Source organism: Dama dama, chromosome 24 (assembly GCF_033118175.1).
Source record: "Dama dama isolate Ldn47 chromosome 24, ASM3311817v1, whole genome shotgun sequence".
Classification (NCBI taxonomy): domain Eukaryota; kingdom Metazoa; phylum Chordata; class Mammalia; order Artiodactyla; family Cervidae; genus Dama; species Dama dama.
The window spans coordinates 53,439,037-53,456,956 of NC_083704.1; the positions used below are offsets into that span (position 1 = coordinate 53,439,037).

General features: G+C 44.2%; 1 protein-coding gene across 3 annotated transcripts in view; it reads right to left on the minus strand.

The window, feature by feature from the left end:
• RAD54L2 (RAD54 like 2) overlaps positions 1 to 17,920 on the minus strand; it is a 111,625-nt gene that overhangs the window by 70,197 nt on the left and 23,508 nt on the right. The window contains exon 1 of one of the 3 annotated variants that reach the window (XM_061128488.1): positions 14,324 to 14,399. The exons of the other annotated variants lie outside the window; for them this stretch is intronic. The gene's annotated coding sequence lies outside the window, so the exon portion shown is untranslated. Of the gene's footprint in view, positions 1 to 14,323; positions 14,400 to 17,920 lie in introns of those variants that run through there. 3 annotated transcript variants of the gene reach the window in all.

Sequence of the window (17,920 nt, forward strand, 5' to 3'; positions counted from 1 at the left end):
AAAGAAAGTGAAAGTGCTACTCAGTTGTGTCCGACTCTTTGCAACCCCACGGACTGCAGCCCACCAGGCTCCTCTGTCCATGGGATTCTCCAGGCAAGAATATTAGAGTGGCTTGTCATTGCCTTCTCCAGGGGATCTTCCTGGCCCAGGGATCGAACCCAGGTCTCCTGCACTGCAGGTGGATTCTTTACTGCCCGAGCCACTAGGGAAGCCAAAATACAATGTATGACCAAAGCTTTTCTTCCAACAACTGATGACTAGATAGATAAAATGCATACAGCATATCCATAGAGTGGAATATTATCAAGCAATAAAAGGGAATGAAGTACTAACATGGGCAAACTTTGAAAACACTCTGCTAAGTGAAACAAACCAGTCACAGAAGGCCATATATTGTATGAGCCCATGTATCTAAAATGCCTAGAATAGGCAAAACCACTGAAACAGAAAATAGATTAGCTGTTACCAGGGGATAGGGAGAGGGAGAAGAGGGAGTGACTGCTGAATGAGTACAAGTTTCTTTCTGTAGAAAAGAAATGTTCTGGAATTATATAGTAGTGATAGGTGCATAATCCTGTGATGTAAAAAAAATCACTGAATTAAACACTTAAAAATGGTGGAAATTTACAGTATGTGAATTATATTAAGGAAGAAGGAAGGAAAGGAGGGAGCAAGGGGGGGAGGAGAAAGGGAGGAAGGAAGGAGGGGGAGAGGAGGCAGGAAGGAAGGAGGGAAGGAGGGGAGGAAAAGGCTCTATAGGGGAGAGAAGGAAATGATTTTGCTGAGAAAGGGTGGTGAAGACTTCCCAGAGGAGGCAACAGATCTGAACATCAAAGGACAAACAGAGCTTTCCTTAAGAAGACTGATGAAGTCGTTCAGAGAGGGGGAACGACACATGCAGGAGTACAGTTCTGCAGGACTAGAAGTTGGAGAGCTCATAAGGAAATTGCAAGAGATGAGAAGTAGGCCAGATCTTGATCCAGCAGTGTCCTGAGGATCTTGATCCAGCAGTGTCCTGAAGACCTTGTTTAGAGTCTGAACCTTGTCCTATATAAGGATTGGCAAATATGTGGCACTTGGCACCACTTTGCTGTCTGCACCTCTGGCAGACATAACTATTATGCCATTGAGCCCTTCTCTGTTGAGCTCAGAAGTGGACTCAGTATCTACCTCCATGCAATTCTCCCTACAGTCCGTGTGCCCCCAGTGGGAGCCCCATTAAAGGAACTCAAGCAGGGAAGTGTCATTTGAATTCCCAATTTAAAAAGAACACTAGTAGCTATGTGGAGGCAAGGAGATTAAGTAGGAAACGGTTACAACAATCTGGACAAAAGGTGATGAGACCCTGAACTAAGGTAGTGGCAAAATGAAAGGAGAAGAAAGGGAATATTAGAGACTAAGGAGGCAAAACCAGTAAGACTACAGTAGCCAAGTGGAGCCCCGTGAGGGCGGCCTTGCTCACCACTATCTCCTAGCATTCATCACGGTACTTGATAGACACGGGAAGGACTCCACAGATTGCGATCAAATGATTGTTTTTTTCTACATTCTCTCACTGAATCTTCACAATGACACCATGAAAAAAGCAATGTTATTCCCACTTTCCAGATAAGGAATCTAAGTTTTACAGAGGTTAAGTGACCTGCCCCAAATATACCCAGCTAGAGAGTAGTTGTTGTTGTTGAGTCGTTAAGTCATGTCAGCTCTTTGTGACCTCATGGACTGCAGCACGACAGGTTCTTCTGTCAGCCACCATCTCCCAGAATTTGCTCAAATTCATGTCCATTGAGTCTGTGATACTATCGAGAGAGTGGGAGAGTGCAGTTCCAACCTAGACTTCTAACTCCAAGCTCTGGTCCTTGATCCAGGGTTCCAGCTCAAACGATGGAGCAGCTAACAGTGTTAATGGTGAAATGTCAGAAACAGCCGGAAAATGGGCTGGGGTCACAGATACAGATTTGGGTGTTCCTGTCACATTCAGGTAGCTGAGGCCTCAAATTTGGATGATACTCAGGGAGTGTGTCAAGTGGGAGAAAGCAAGTCAAGGATAGGTCAACCATGAGGGAGTGCTGAAAAGGAGTCTGCACAGTGAGTCAGAGAGACAGGGAAAGAACCAGTCCAGGAGGATGCTATCAGGAAAGACATCAGCAAGGTGGGCATGGTCAAGATTAAAATCTACAGAATGTCAGATCCATTAGATGGAGGGGGAACCACAGAGAAACACAAGATGTAGGGGAAGCATTCCAAAAAGGGGTTGAAGGCTGCCTGGTTTTTTCTAAAACCACAAGGGCAACAGAATCTGGGGAGTCTGTTAAAAATACACAGACCCCCAATAGCAGTGATCTTGTGAGAGTGACATAGTCTCATTGAGCCTCTGTTTTCTCATCTGTAAACTGCAAACAACAGTACTGGCCTCATAGTATTACAGTGAGGACTTTATATGCTTGAAAAGAGGTCCCACAGTTGACTGTGATACAGCTTGAAAACTGGCTTTTAGGAACTCTCCTCTACAGGAAAAACAGATTTTTACCTGGAGAGAGATGGGTGACAGGCAACCCTTTCAGAAGGACTATACAAAAATGAGAGAAGGAAGGAAGGAAGGTCAGTCATTATAATCCAGGACTAGACCTGGAGGGCCTGGGTGAAGAAGAAAGAAACCAGAAAGGATGAAACAGAGATAAGGCATTACTAGGGAGAACTCACAGGAAGGAAAGGGAAAAATTACGTGTGACTCTGAGGCTTGAAGTCTGGCATACCCTTCATCAAAATCAGAAAGAACAATAGAGGGATAGCTGGTTTGGGTGGCTGGGGAGAAATGAACAAAAAAACCATGCAAGATATTTGATAAGTGCTAGAAAATAAACATAAAACATCTAAGGGCCAACTGGCAGTAAACGCGCTTCGGACAAAAGAACAGTACACCAGTTCAGAATACATCACATCTCCGGGATGAGATGGCTTGGGTCAGAGTCCCAGCACTGCCACTTTCTATCTAAGGGATGCTAAAGAAGCCACTTAATTTCTCTAGATCTAGGTGCCTTTATCTATGAAATGAGAAGAATAACAGTACATGTACAGGAATTTTTTAAAGTGAAAAAACTCATTAACAAGCACACTGCCCAGCATATGGTACATTAGCTTCCAATCAAGGCTGATGACTACCTTTAGCTACTCCATGAGAGCATGCAGTATGCGGGCTTCCGCAGTGGCTCCAGCGGGAAAGAACCCATCTGCCAAGCAGGGGATGCGGGTTTGATCCCTGGGTCAGGAAGACCCCCTGAGAAGGAAACAGCAACCCACTCCCACATGGGAAATGCCATGGACAGAGGACTCCAGTGGCCACAGAGTCGCAAAGAGTCGGACACAATTTAGCGACTAAAGACAATGATAACAATGTAGTATGACCAACTGTACTTTGGAGAAGCTAAATTGTATTGCCCAAAAGTTGGAGAATCTTTCCAACTCTGAGACAGGACAGGAAAACAGGATTCTTTGACTTTCAAGACTGGAATTAACTGCAATAACTACTAGCACAAAGAATCGTGCCAAGACACTGTAGGATGCAAAATTACAGTGTGTAAATGTGGTGCCTATACTCAAGGAGATTACACAAGAAAGCAAGAAAAACTTGTACACACGAATACCTGAAGCACCCAGCACACTGGGAAATGTCACTGAGGCGCTGTCAGTCATGGGAGCCGCAAGAGGGAGAACTCACCTCCAATGCAGGTGAAGCTGGTACCTGAACTTAGTAGAAAGATGGTCAGAAATTTAACTGGCCACAACATAGGTAGAGGAAACAACTTGAATAGGACAGCCAAAGGAAACAATGTGAATACAGATACAAAGCTGAAAAGGGCTCAAGGTATGTTCCAGGAAGAGGCAGAAGTCAGGATTAACTGAAGAACTAGCCACAAGATAACTGGCCCCATGTTGAGGACAAATGCAAGGGAAAAGTCATAGGATAAAGCATGGATTTTCTGAGAGAGGCCAGGCGGGAAAAGCCAGAAACTTGTTTGGGGAGCAGAATGATGCATGTGGTCCCACATATGCTGAGCAAGACATTTCTGAAAGCACCTTCTCACAGCTGATGATAAAGTTGCACAGGACTTCAGACTCTAATCCAGCCCTACCATCCTGACTGAGGACACCAAGATCAAGAGAGGTGACTAAACTGCCCAAGCCGTGGGGCGAGTGGCGACACTGAGGGCAGCTCTGGCGGGCAGACTCCGTCCAGGGCACTAAACACTCACCCACGCGACCGGAAAGACATGTCCAAAAGCCAGGAGGAAATGTGGGTTTGTTGTTTGGTAAAGAAACCAGAGTTACACAACTGAGTCACCTGGACAGCCTGAAGTGGTGGGAGTGAAAGAGCTAGATTTCTGAGGGTCAGACCACAGAGGGAATAGAAGAGGAAAACCAACAAACCTGGGTTAGGATGAAAATAAAAACAAACACAAACAAATGGGACCTAATTGAACTTAAAAGCTTTTGCACAGCAAAGAAAACATAAACAAGACAGAAAGACAGCCCTGAGAATGGCAGAAAATATTTGCATATGAAGCAACTGACAAGGGATTAATCTCCAAAATACATAAACAGCTCATACAGCTTAATTTAAAAAAAACAAACCATCCAATCAAAAAATGGGCAGAAGACCTAAACAGTCATTTCTCCAAAGACATAGAGATGGCCAATAAACACAAGAAAACACGCTCAATATCACTAATTATTAGAGAAACGCAAACTGGAACTACAATGAGGTATCACCTCACACCAATCAAAATGGCCATCATCAAAAAATCTACAAGCAATAAATGCTGGAGAGGAGGTGGAGAAAAGAGAAACCTTCTGCACTGTTGGTGGGAAGGTAAACTGATACAGCCATTGTGGAGAACAGTATAGAGGTTCCTTAAAAAGCTGAAAACAGAACTACCATATGACCCAGCAATTCCACTACTGGGCACGTATCCGGAGAAAACTATAATTCAAAAAAGATACATGCACCCCAATGTTCCCTACAGTATTATTTACAGTAGCCCGGTCACAGAAGCAACCTAAGTGTCCATCAGCAGAGGAATGGATAAAGATGTGGTATATATATACACACATACATGGGATTATTATTCAGCCATAAAAAGGAACAAACTTGTGCCATCTGTAGAGATGTGGGCGGATGGACCTAGAGACTGTCACACAGAATGAAATAATCAAAGAGAGAAAAATATCATATAATATTGATTGTATGTGGAGTCTAGAAAAGTGATACATATGAAACTTATCTCCAAAGCCAAAACAGAGACACAAATGTAGAGAAGGCACATACGGCTACAAGCAGGGAGGGGGTGATGGGATGAACTGGGAGATGGGATAGAAATACATACACTACTGTGTATAACATAGCTACTAACGACAGCCTACTGCCCTGCACAAGGAACACTACTCAGGGCTCTCTGGTGACCTAAATGGGAAGGAAATTCAGAAAGAGAGAAACGTTTATGGATGGCTGATTCACTTTGCAGTACAGCAGAAACTAATACAATATTGTAAAGCAACTACACTCCAATAAAAACTTGAAAAAACAAATTGTCCAAGTTAAATAGTCAGTATCAGAACTAGGATTAAATATCAAGTCCTCATTATTAAGGATAGAAAATGGCAAGGTGGACTTCCCTGGTTGTCCTGTGGCTAAGAATCTGCCTGCCAATGCAGAGACACAGGTTTGATTCCTGGTCTGGGAAGGTCCCACATGTTTCAGAGCAACTAAGCCCAGGCACCACAACTACTGAAGCCTGGGCACCTAGAGCCCGGGTTCTGCAAGAAGACAAGCCACCTCAGTAAGTCTGTGCACTGCAGAGAAAAGCAGCCCCCGCTTTGCCACAACCAGAGAAAGGCCACATGCAGTAAAGTCCACATGAAGACCCAGCACAGCTGAAAAGAAAAGTAAGAAATAATTAAAAAAAAAAAAAAAGAAAATGGCAAGGTGATGATGTTTAAGAAATAAAATGTTCTCAACAGAGATATGCATTCATGTCATGACAAAGCCTGAGATTAGCTTTGAAATATGCCAACATCAGGGGGAAAAAAAAAAAGTGGGAAAGACAATTGAAAGAAAAAATTGGGGAAATATTAATCATGACTGAAAATGAGTGATGGCTACATGGAATTCGTTATACTAGACTCCCTGCTGCTGTGTATGTTTCAAATTTTCCATAATAAAAAGTTCACTTGCACACAGCTTCCCTCCCTGCAAAGGGAAATCAGTCAAAATAAAGAACAACAAACATCAAGAAAAAAAATCTTTGTCTGGGTAACAAGGAATTCACTCAGAGTTGGTATTCAGGAGAAGAACAGGACCAGAAGCCAGATCGCAAAGGATTAAGAGGTATAGCTGAAGTAAGAAGTGAGGAAATGGCTACAAAACTGCATCTTAAACAGATCGCCAGTCCAGGTTGGATGCATGAGACAAGTGCTCAGGGCTGGTGCACTGGGATGACCCAGAGGGATGGGATGGGGAGGGAGGTGGGAGGCGGGTTCAGGATGGGGACACATGTAAATCCATGGCTGATTCATGTCAATGTATGGCAAAAACTACACTACACTACAATATTGTAAAGCAATTAGCCTCCAACTAATAAAAATAAATGAAAAAACAAAAAAACAAAAAACTGCATCTTAGATAGAATGCCCAAGGATAAGGAGAGGGCTAGGATAGCATGAAAGGCCAAACTACTTTGGTTCTACCTTGTAGTAGGTAAAAACAAACAGGGGAAAGAGGGAGGACAGGAAGATGCTAGAAAGAAGACAAGTGAGCAATTAATTAATTAAGCAATCAATCTATATATGAAACAAAAACATGAAAAGATGCTCATCCTCCTTCAATAAGGAAATATAAATAAAAGTGTGTTATCTAGGATTCAACTGTCAAAGATTAAAATTGTTTATAATGCTCCCTGTTAGAGGAGAAAGATAAACTGATATAATCTTTCAAAAGTTATGTGATAATATCTAGTAAAATCATAAACAATCATAAGTTTTGACTTGTTAGGAATTTTTCCAGTTGCAGGAATTATCCCAGGAAGTACACAGGGCACAGAAAAATGTACACAGTGCACACGAAGAGGTATAGGAAGATGTACTTCAAGGATGTTACTTCAAAGAGGAGGAAACAAATGGCTATCACCAGGGGACTAGGAAAACTGATAAAAATATATAATACTATAAACTATTAAAAGATACAACAGATATGTGTCAGACACAAAGGAAAATGCACAAGAAAAAATGCATTAAATGAATAAGCAAACTATAAAAAAGTAGGTATATTGTGATTCCATTTCCATAAAAAAGGAATTATTTTATGTCACACATTTATAGAAGCACAAATACGTCCGTATCAGCATGTGGTAGTGGTGGTGTTGTTGCTCAGTCGTGTCCGACTCTTGCAACCCCATGGACTGTAGTCTGCCAGGGTCCTCTGTCCATGGGATTCTCCAGGCAAGAATACTGGAGTGGGCTGCCATTTCCTTCTCCAGGAGATCTTCCTGGAGATATCAGCATATACACAGTGGAAAAAAGTCTGGATAAATAGAAACCAAATTCATGAGAGTACTTAACACTGAGATACGGGATTAAGGGTTCCTTTCCGTATTTAAAAAATACTAAATTTTAACCGTACCTATATATTTACCTGCATAATCAGGGAAAAAGTTAAGGATTTGAAAGGAAGGGGGGGGCGGGGAATCAGAGAGCTGTAAGGTGAGGTCACAGGTCAAGGAGGGAGACAGAGAGCAGGTCTAGGGCCTGAGGGAACGAGCCTCGGGACCTGTGCAGGCTGCCGCTGTGGGAACCGGACCTGTGAACGCAGAGGACAGCACCTGCAGGGGCAGAGACAGCGCAAGTCAGTGAGGCAGCGGGAGCTGCTGACAAGCAATGCAGCCCAGAAACGCTGGGCAGCCGAGGGGCCGCCAAAGCAGCCAGGGGAGAGAATTCAGGGCTGGCAACTGGCAGAGCAGGCGGAGTGCAAAGGTTCAGGCATGTTCTCAGATCTGGGCAGGGCAGCACGGAAACTGTGGACCACGGCAAGCCAGCATCCACTGTAAGGTGGGAGGCGGGTGAAACAGCAGAGAGGAGAAAACCGGAGAGACGGTGGGATGGGAGGGCACTAAGCTCAATCCGGAATTACACCTAAAGGACTCTTCTCCAAACTTTCATTCTTCTTCCAGTTTCTACACATCCTCCCGTTAGCAGGAAGATCCCGATTTGATTCACTGGGTCTCAAGTGCAAAACCATCTTCGCCTGGTTCTGGGTGTTTCTCATAACCCCTAAAGGATCTGTGAGGAAGGCAGGAGCTCCTTCTGGGCTCCCCCTCTCCCCCAGCACCCAGCTCTTCCAGAGTCACTAGGCTGCCGTTAACAGAGCAGAGGCTCCACGCCCTGGGTGGACTGTGTATCCTCTACTGGCCAGAAGCCTGGAGTAAGGGGGGACTGTCAACCCTAACTGAAGCCCTAACAGTATCCCCTGAGCATGATAAGAAGGTTGCCCTAAGCTTAGAAAACCTGGCATGAAGCTCCAGCTTTTCTTCTTACTGGCTTTGTGCACTAGAAAGCAAGCCACTTCACCTCTGTGTTTTATAAATTACAACACCATACATACACAAGCTGCTGCTGCTGCTAAGTCGCTTCAGTCGTGGCCGACTCCGTGCGACCCCATAGACGGCAGCCCACCAGGCTCCGACGTCCCTGGGATTCTCCAAGCAAGAACACTGGAGTGGGTTGCCATTTCCCTCTCCAATGCATTAAAGTGAAAAGTGAAAGTGAAGTCGCTCAGTCGTGTCCAACTCGTACTGACCCCATGGACTGCAGTCTACCAGGCTCCTCCGTCCATGGGATTTTCCAGGCAAGAGTACTGGAGTGGGGTGCCATTGCCTTCTCCAACACACACAAGCTATACGATATTTATCATAGTAAAGGAAACATTTTTCAATTCTACCTATTTACCACTTTCATCAATGGTGCTATAAAACCATAAAAGGGTGTGAGTACCTTCAATGTGTCTATTTGGATGAAACTGTTCATAGTTTTATTGCTTTTCACCCATAACAATTTTCTTCTCAAGATTTCAACACTGCTCATGAATTTCTTCAATTTAACAGTTGCTTGCCACATTTAAAGTGCCTTATGCTTTGTCTCAGCTTTCCTTTTTATCTCATGTCAATTTTTATCTTTAATCTAACTACAGTTACTTGTCACGCTTTCCTTTTCTGTAGTCTGTTATGTCACCTACATGAAAGAATAACTGCATTACGTAGGCTTCAGTAAAGTTCCTTACACCTGGCCAGTGGGATTCCTATGTGGTCTGATCAACTATGGAAATTAAAGTAATTTAGATAGTATATTCTCAAGCTATTTTACCACTAAGAAGAGCCAAGAGGGTGACTAAATGAATTGGCACAATTCCATTACTTCCAGGTTAGTAATTCAGAACAACAGAGCTTCCTAACAAAGAACTAATATATCAGTTTCAGTGTTAGTACAGTGGTAGGCTGAACAAAAAACTGCAACAGCTAATTTCATAATCACTGAGTTCAAATTCTTCAGTAAAATTTGGGCAAATGATGTTATATCCTGAATATGACGATACTGAGCTCAGCTGGATCTTCAGAAAGTCTGTCAGCTGACAAAAGTCACAACATCCTTCTGTTACATCCATCACTCACTCCCAGGCTGGAAATAGTTGTATGGAGACCTTGTAGCCCAAACTAGTCCCTGCTCTTCCCACCTGAGGACAAAGTGCTCATAATAGTAAATGGCCAATGGAAGATCTGGATAAACTAAAGAACTATCACATTCTCTTCCAAAGGAAACTTTTGGCAAGACCCAAAGAGAGAAGGTGATAGCTCCCCAGCATCAAAATCATTTACGTTCAGAATAAGCAACACATTTTCAAAGCAAAATAAAGCACTGCTTTTAGCAACCTGGAAATACAAAGGCAGCAGCACTGCTTCAGCCAGGATCAGGTGCACCCATAAAACTGGAACTCTCATCACATCACCAGCTTCACAAGGAATAATTTCATGACACTTCACATGCAGAGGTCATTCATTTGTTCACTGAACATTTACTGAGTAGCTACTTCCGTAACAGGAATGGTTAGGTACTGGGATGTAAAGTCAAACAAAACCAGGTCCTGCCCTCCAGTAGTTCACAATGTAGGCACAGAAAATACACAAAAATACCCAAAGTTAAGAGTACACCGGTTATGAAAGAAGCTTTCACAGATTGTAATGGCCATACAAAGGAAAAGCATCCACCTTAATCTGGAAAGAATCAAGGAAGGGCTTTAAGTGATGGTGGGGCCTGCATTCCTAGTAAATTTAAGCCTAAGGGTCAAACAAGCATTAGAATGGGAGGGAAAATTAGTAAGAGGAATAGCCTGAGAATCCTGGGACCTTCAAGGAGCTCTCTATGACTGGAACCTAAAGTGACAGAGGAATTGTGGAAGAAGACGGACTGCAGAGTAAGACACCAAAGAGGCCAGGGCACCAAGGTCCTTGCGAGATGCTGAAGTAGAGACATACCAGGATCTACATATTCGTGTATTTCAAGGCCAGAGGCATATTATTTACTTTTAACTGGAGTTAAAGACTCTGAATGGAGGGGGATTTGATGAAGAAAGACTGGAAGAGATTTAGGGCCAGTTATTTTGAATCATTTCTGTCTGGCTCATTCTTATTTTTCTCTCAACTTTTTTTTTTTCTCCTCTCACAGGGAAAAAATAAAACTGGACAATTCTATAACAAAGCCTGTGAACCTTCTGTTCATCAAAAACATTTCTGAACAGAGTGCTAGATTCTATCAAACTAGCCCAAATTGGACAAATTTCTCCAGCATCTAGACCCTTCCAGGCAAAAAGACCAAAGTCAGGTATCTGATGCCAACAGAAGAAAGCTAGAGAAATACCTCGATCAGGGGCCACACAGAACATGTTGCTACTTAGCATATCCCAGCACTTTGTCACTGGGAATGCCCACAGTTCCCAAAACAAGGACATGCCAAACAGTTACCTCCAGGCCTCTCCATACAAACTGCCAGGAAAAAAACCTACCAGTGCCAGGAATGACCTTGGACTTTATATAGTGTGGACTCAACAATTCTCTCACCTGATCAGGATGCCAACAGGTGTAGACAGAAGATTGCCGTCCTCACTACACAAGGAAACTGAACCTCGCAACCATGTATAGCGCCCAGCCACTCTCCCGGGACTAATACTACTGAGAAGAGTATCCCGTACATGGGGACAGATACTAACTACTGCCCACAGCAAACACTGCCCACCCATGAAGCACTAGGCCCTCATCTCCAGTCCTCATTAAAGCCTGCAAAGGTTATTTTATTTTATTCAGCCCCATTTCACAGACTGAAAAAAAATTAAAAAACAAGGCACAAAGAGGTTAAAGCTTACCCAGGTCAAAAAGCAAGCAAGGGGTACAGATGGAATGACTCCAAAGACCATGCTCTTTCCATCGTCCTAGACACCTCAGAATTTTTCCAAAGAAATCAAATGCTCTAAGTCTTCTTTCCAAGAGTCTCTGAGGTGATCCATCTGACTAAGAGGCAGTCAAAAACATTTTTCAGCAGTTTACCTCCAAAGCAACAAATAAAACAGTTCCTATTTGATTTGATCAAGTGACTATTCCAGATGGAAAGTGAGACATATTTCAAAGAATTTATTATCCACATGCCTTGATTTTAAATCTCTTCTTTTATTTTTGGCCAAAATACATATGCAGCAAGACAGAGAGGAGAGCAAAGGACAGACTTTCATTTAACTAGATCAGAATGGAGATTAACAATTACAGCAAAAAAGCTTTCAAACATAATTTATGAAGTAAAAATTAAGAGGCAAGGAATAGCAAATAGGCTGAGCCTTACCTCAATTTTATTCCTCCTGTTTTAGGAGACAGCACTCCCACCATCAGCAGGCACTCCCAGTCTATATACAGTGAACCAGACAAAGGCAATAAGCAACACCTTCATACTCTCAAAACCACAGTGGGAAGGAAAGTGTGATGGCTTCCTAAGGAACCTAGGCACACATACAGTATTTGTAAATCACATCCCATCAAGATACACACAGCAATAAAATGTTTACCTGGTGGTTTGTCTACAGGCATATTTCAGGTTAACAGGTGTATATAAATAAAATAATCCTAAACAATCCCATACCATTGTGAACTTCTCCCATGGAAATATATAAAGATAATCAATTGTCAGTAGTCAGAATCAATACTTCATAAAAACTGTACTCAATGCTTTTACAGATTAAAAGCTTGAATGCGTGAATCATTTCTTCCTTCACAGACCTATAACCCCTTCTAAAATATGAACTACTATTATTAAAACGAGAATAACATCATCATGGTGGAGGTGCCCAACACAGGGCCTGGCATAATTCAATAGATATTTGTTTATGGAAGAATGAGTTACTTACAAGAGAAAACTTAAAAAAGAGAAAAAGAATAGTTCAAGGGAAATACATAATTTTTTAAACATTAAGGGGAAAAATAATCCTCAGAACCACCAGCAAACTACAAATAGAATTACCTCACATCGCATATGAAAATTTATACTCTAATATACTCCAAAGAGGCAATACAACTCCTAACACTAAACAAACTCTGAAAGTACAATGACTCTGACATTTCTTTTTTCCCACACGAGGTTTGATATCTCACCTACAGACAACACACCAACTTTTGAGAATATTCCATAGAGAACTTTGGTGCATGGAATAGATGCAGGCCTCAGCTACTTGGAATTTGCATATTGCCTTTCAATGAAACACTTAACACTTGAGACACAGTGTACAGACCAGACAGACAACACTTCTAGTGAAGATAATGTCCTGGGAGAGTTGAAATAACAGTCACTAAGATTTAGCAGATTTAATGTAATGACTTCATGGCAGTAGGAGAAAATGAAGTTTCATGGATTTAGGGATAAAATGAACTTTCGACAAACTGTTAAGAGTTTTCACATCCCTTTCTAGAGTTGCACACGTTAAACAATGACACACAAGTCAGTGAAAAGAGGCTCTTAATTTAGATTTAGAAAAAGTGGAGTGAAAATCCCTAAAATTTACATATATTATGCTGTTTGTCTATCATCATAAACAACAGCCACAGTGTTGAAAAGGAAGCATGAGTCACAATTCAAAAACAAAGAAGGAAAAAAAATGAACAGAGGAATGCTTTGGGTCCAAATACCACAAAGAAATTTTTTACTTAAAACACGGTTAATGACAGCTACCATTCTGACTTGCAGTAAAAAGGAATGGTCCACACTTCTATTCAGGAACAAACTCAATTCAGCCCCCAGACGCCCCCTTCCAGCCCCATCTACCTCACTGCCCAGCCACCAACATACTCAGTCACATCCACTAGCAAGTGGCAGGAATTCTAATAGATCTGAGTCACCCCTCCCCCGCAGAAAGAGGTCATTCTCTATCAGGAAGCCCACTCTGCAAAGGTCCCTTGTTTATCTCACAGGCTGCCACCACCACTGCCCACAAAAAGCCAATTCTCCAACCTCAGCAGCCTACCAACCCTCTATACTCTCCAGTTCACAACTCCGGCTTCCCCCTAACGCCAAGGTAGCCAACACGACTCACTGTGACACTCTTGTGACAAGTTCCCTATCTGAGAATCACTCAACTTTGGGATGCTGGGCCCTGGAGAATCCATCTCTTCGCTCAACTCCCCTGTGCCCAGCTGAGCTCCTTGCCTTTCCAGGAACTAATGACCGGTTACCTCAGGGAAGCTAAATACTCAATACCCTTTTCTCCTCAGCCAGATCCCGGCCTGCCAAGTTCACGGACCAGAGCGGGTGGGGAGGAGGGCAAGGAGAGACGCATCTCGATTCGCCTTACGGACCAGGAAGGCACACTGAGGCCCCCTAGAATTCCAATTGCACCCTCCCCCCAACCCACCCGCTGTGGCCAGCCTCCAGGCCGTCTGCATCAGGCGCTAAGAGCGCACGCCACTACAGTTAAGTCTCCGTGTCCCTACGACTCCCTTTCCCGGGTACAAAAGTCCTAAATACCAAGCCAATAAGGCCCCAGGTGGAGGCCAAGACCCCCGCCAAGCCTCCAGCCACCGGAGTTTCCCAGGTGAGATCCAGCGCCCCAAGGCCTGGGCCACCAGGACCGGCTTGCTGCCCCAGGCCGCTGAGCGCCAGGGGCCCGGGCCGCCTCTCCACTCGGCCCCCATTGTTGCGGGTCCTGGCGGCCCGAGCAGGGAGTCGGGGGGCCGGCAACCGCACTCACCTCCCGCGCCGCGGCTCGCGGCCGCGCCGGGCCGGGTAGGGCCGAGGGGCCGAGCGCTCCGCTGCGCCCGCCTTGGCAGTGCCTGCGGCAGTGGCAGCGGGAATGGAGGGAGGCAGCCGGCCAGGCCCGGGCGCCGCGGGCTGGCTCCGGCTAAGCGTCGGTCTTCTCCGGCGGCGGCGCTCTCAGCCTCCGCTGGCGGTCCGCGCCAGAAAGCTTCCCCCTCCCGGCCCGCGCGCCCGGCCGCCCGGACGGGAACACGCGCCGCGGACAGGAAAGTTCCGCTGAGAGCCTGTCGGAGGCCGCTGTTCCCTCGCGCCCGAAGGATTGCGACTCCTTCCTCTACAGAGCCATCTATGCTAACTTTTTCAGGAGTGAATGAAGCACGGGAATCCCAGACCGGAAACCTGAGAATGATTTTAGTGGTGGGTCCAACAGAATGAGTTTGCACCCCGCTAGCCATCAGAGAGGCACGTTGGAAAGTCAGTGATTCTAGTGAGTCTCGGTTCCTCCTCATTCCTCGCTTGGGGATAACCTTGGAGGTTTGTTAGGACTATATGAAATGTTGCAAGTGCCTGGCGCGGAGATGTGCGACTCAACATTGGGTCTCGGTCGTTGCTGACGCTGCCAATGATGATTGTTACTACTGCTATCGCCTCCTACAGAGCTTGGGCGCAGATCTCAAGGACTCTTGAAATTGATGTGCACCATATAACTAGGTTTTTCCCCCTCCCGACCGGTTTCCTGTTGACTGAAGCTGGAAAAAAAGCGGAGACAAGAAAGGGCTTTCCTGATCAGTGAACCGGAGAGGGAAGTTAAAGATTCAGGTTCTCTTCCCTCAAGTTGGGAATTATTGCCATGTGGGCTCCATTTAAGGGGAAGAGTGAATTGTGTCAGCTGCACAACAGGCCCAGGTTCCCTTCCTTCTCCCTCTTTCAAGAAATGAATATTAAAAAAAAAAAGAAATGAATATTGACGAAATGATGAAAAAATTCAGAAAGTGGGCTTTGCTTTCCGCATAAAATCAACACAATTAAAAAAATCCCTTCTCCTTCCCTCTTCCCTTTTCTTCTAGGCCTTCACACCTCTGTTGTTTAGTCACTAAATCGTGTCTGACTCTTTTGTAACACCTTGGACTCTAGACTGCCAGACTCCTCTGTCCATGAGATTTCCCAGACAGGAACACTGGAGTGAGTAGCCATTTCCTCCTCCAGGGGATCTTCCTGACTCAGGGATCCAACCCCTATCTCCTGCTTGGCAGGCAGATTCTTTACAACTGAGCCACCAGGGAAGCCCTGGAAGTCCACACCTCTAGAAATCAGTTAATTTTGGAGCAAATTAAGACAGTTGAGTTCAGTTCAGTCACTCAGTCGTGTCTGATTCTTTACAAGCCCATGGACTGCAACATGCCAGGCCTCCCTGTAAAAAACCAACTCCCGGAGTTTACTCAAACTCATGTCCATTGAGTCGGTGATGCCATCCAACCATTTCATCCTCTGTCTTCCCCTTCTCCTCCCACCTTCAATCTTTCCCAGCATCAGGGCCTTTTCAAATGTGTCAGCTCTTCGCATCAGGCCAAAGTTTGGAGTTTCAGCTTCAACATCAGTCCTTCCAGTGAATATTCAGGAGTGATTTTCTTTAGGATTGACTGGTTGGATCTCCTTGTAAGTCCAAGGGACTCTCAAGAGTCCTCGCCAACACCATAGTTCAAAAGTATCAATTCTTTGGCGCTCAGCTTTCTTTATAGGCCAACTCTCACATCCATACATGACTACTGGAAAAACCATAGCCTTGGCTAGACGGACCTTTGTTGGCAAAGTAACGTCTCTGCTTTTCAATATGCTGTCTAGGTTGGTCATAACTTTTCTTCCAAGGAGCAAGCGTCTTAATTTAATTTCATGGCTGCAGTTACCATCTGCGGTGATTTTGGAGCCCAAAAAAATAAAGTCTGACACCGTTCCCACTGTTTCTCCATCTATTTGCCATGAAGTGATGGGACCAGATGCCATGATCTTGGTTTTCTGAATGTTGAGCTTTAAGCCAACATTTTCACTCTCCTCTTTCACTTTCATCAAGAGGCTCTTTATTTCTTCTTCACTTTCTGCCATAAGGGTGGTGCTACCTGCATATCTAAGGTTATTGATACTTCATCTGGCAATCTTGATTCCAGTTTGTGCTTCCTCCAGCCCAGCATTTCTCATGATGTGCTCTGCATATAAGTTAAGTAAGCAGGGTGACAATACACAGCCTTGATGTACTCCTTTTCCTATTTGGAACCAGTCTGTTGTTCCATGTCCAGTTCTAACTGTTGCTTCCTGACCTGCACACAGATTTCTCAAGAGGCAGGTCAGGTGGTCTGGTATTCCTATCTCTTTCAGAATTTTCCACAGTTTATTGTGACCCACACAGTCAAAAGCTTTGACATAGTCAATAAAGCAGAAATAGATGTTTTTCTGGAACTCCCTTGCTTTTTCGATGATCCAGCGGATGTTGGCAATTTGATCTTGGTTCCTCTGCCTTTTCTAAATCCAGCTTGAACATCTGGAAGTTTATGGTTCATGTATTGTTGAAGCCTTGCTTGGAGAATTTTGAGCATTACTTTGCTAGTGTGTGAGATGAGTAAAATTGTGCGGTGGTCTGAGCATTCTTTGGCATTGCCTTTCTTTGGGATTGGAATGAAAACTGACCTTTTCCAGTCCTATGGCCACTGCTGTTTTCCAAATTTGCTGGCATATTGAGTGCAGCACTTTCACGGCATCATCTTTTAGGATTTGAAATAGCTCAATTGGAATTCCATCACCTCCACTAGCTTTGTTCATAGTGATGCTTCCTAAGGCTCACTTGACTTCACATTTCAGGATGGCTGGCTCTAGGTCAGTGATCACACCGTGATTATCTGGGTCGTGAAGATCTTTTTTGTACAGTTCTTCTGTGTATTCTTGCCACCTCTTCTTAATATCTTCTGCTTCTGTTAGGTCCATACCATTTCTGTCCTTTATTGTGCCCATCTTTGCATGAAATGTTCCCTTGGTATCTCTAATTTTCTTGATGAGATCTCTAGTCTTTCCCATTCTATTGTTTTCCTCTATTTCTTTGCACTGATCACTGAGGAAGTCTTTCTTATCTCTCCTTGCTATTCTTTGGAACTCTGCATTCAGATGGGTATATCTTTCCCTTTCTCCTTTGCTTTTTGTATCTCTTCTTTTCACAGCTATTTGTAAGCCCTCCTCAGACAGCCATTTTGCTTTTTTGCCTTTCTTTTTCTTGGGGATGGTCTTGCTCTCTGTCTCCTGTACAATGTCACGAACCTCCAACCATAGTTCTTCAGGCACTCTGTCTATCAGATCTAGTCCCTTAAATCTATTTCTCACTTCCACTGTATAATCGTTAGGGATTTGATTTAGGTCATATCTGAATGATCTAGAAGCTTCCCTGGTGGCTCAGAGGTTAAAGTGTCTGCCTGGAATGCGGGAGATCCAGGTTCGATCCCTGAGTTGGGAAGATCCCCTGGAGAAGGAAATGGCAACCCACTCCAGTACTCTTGCCTGGAGAACCCCATGGAGGGAGGAGCCTAGTAGGCTACAGTCCATGGGGTCGCAA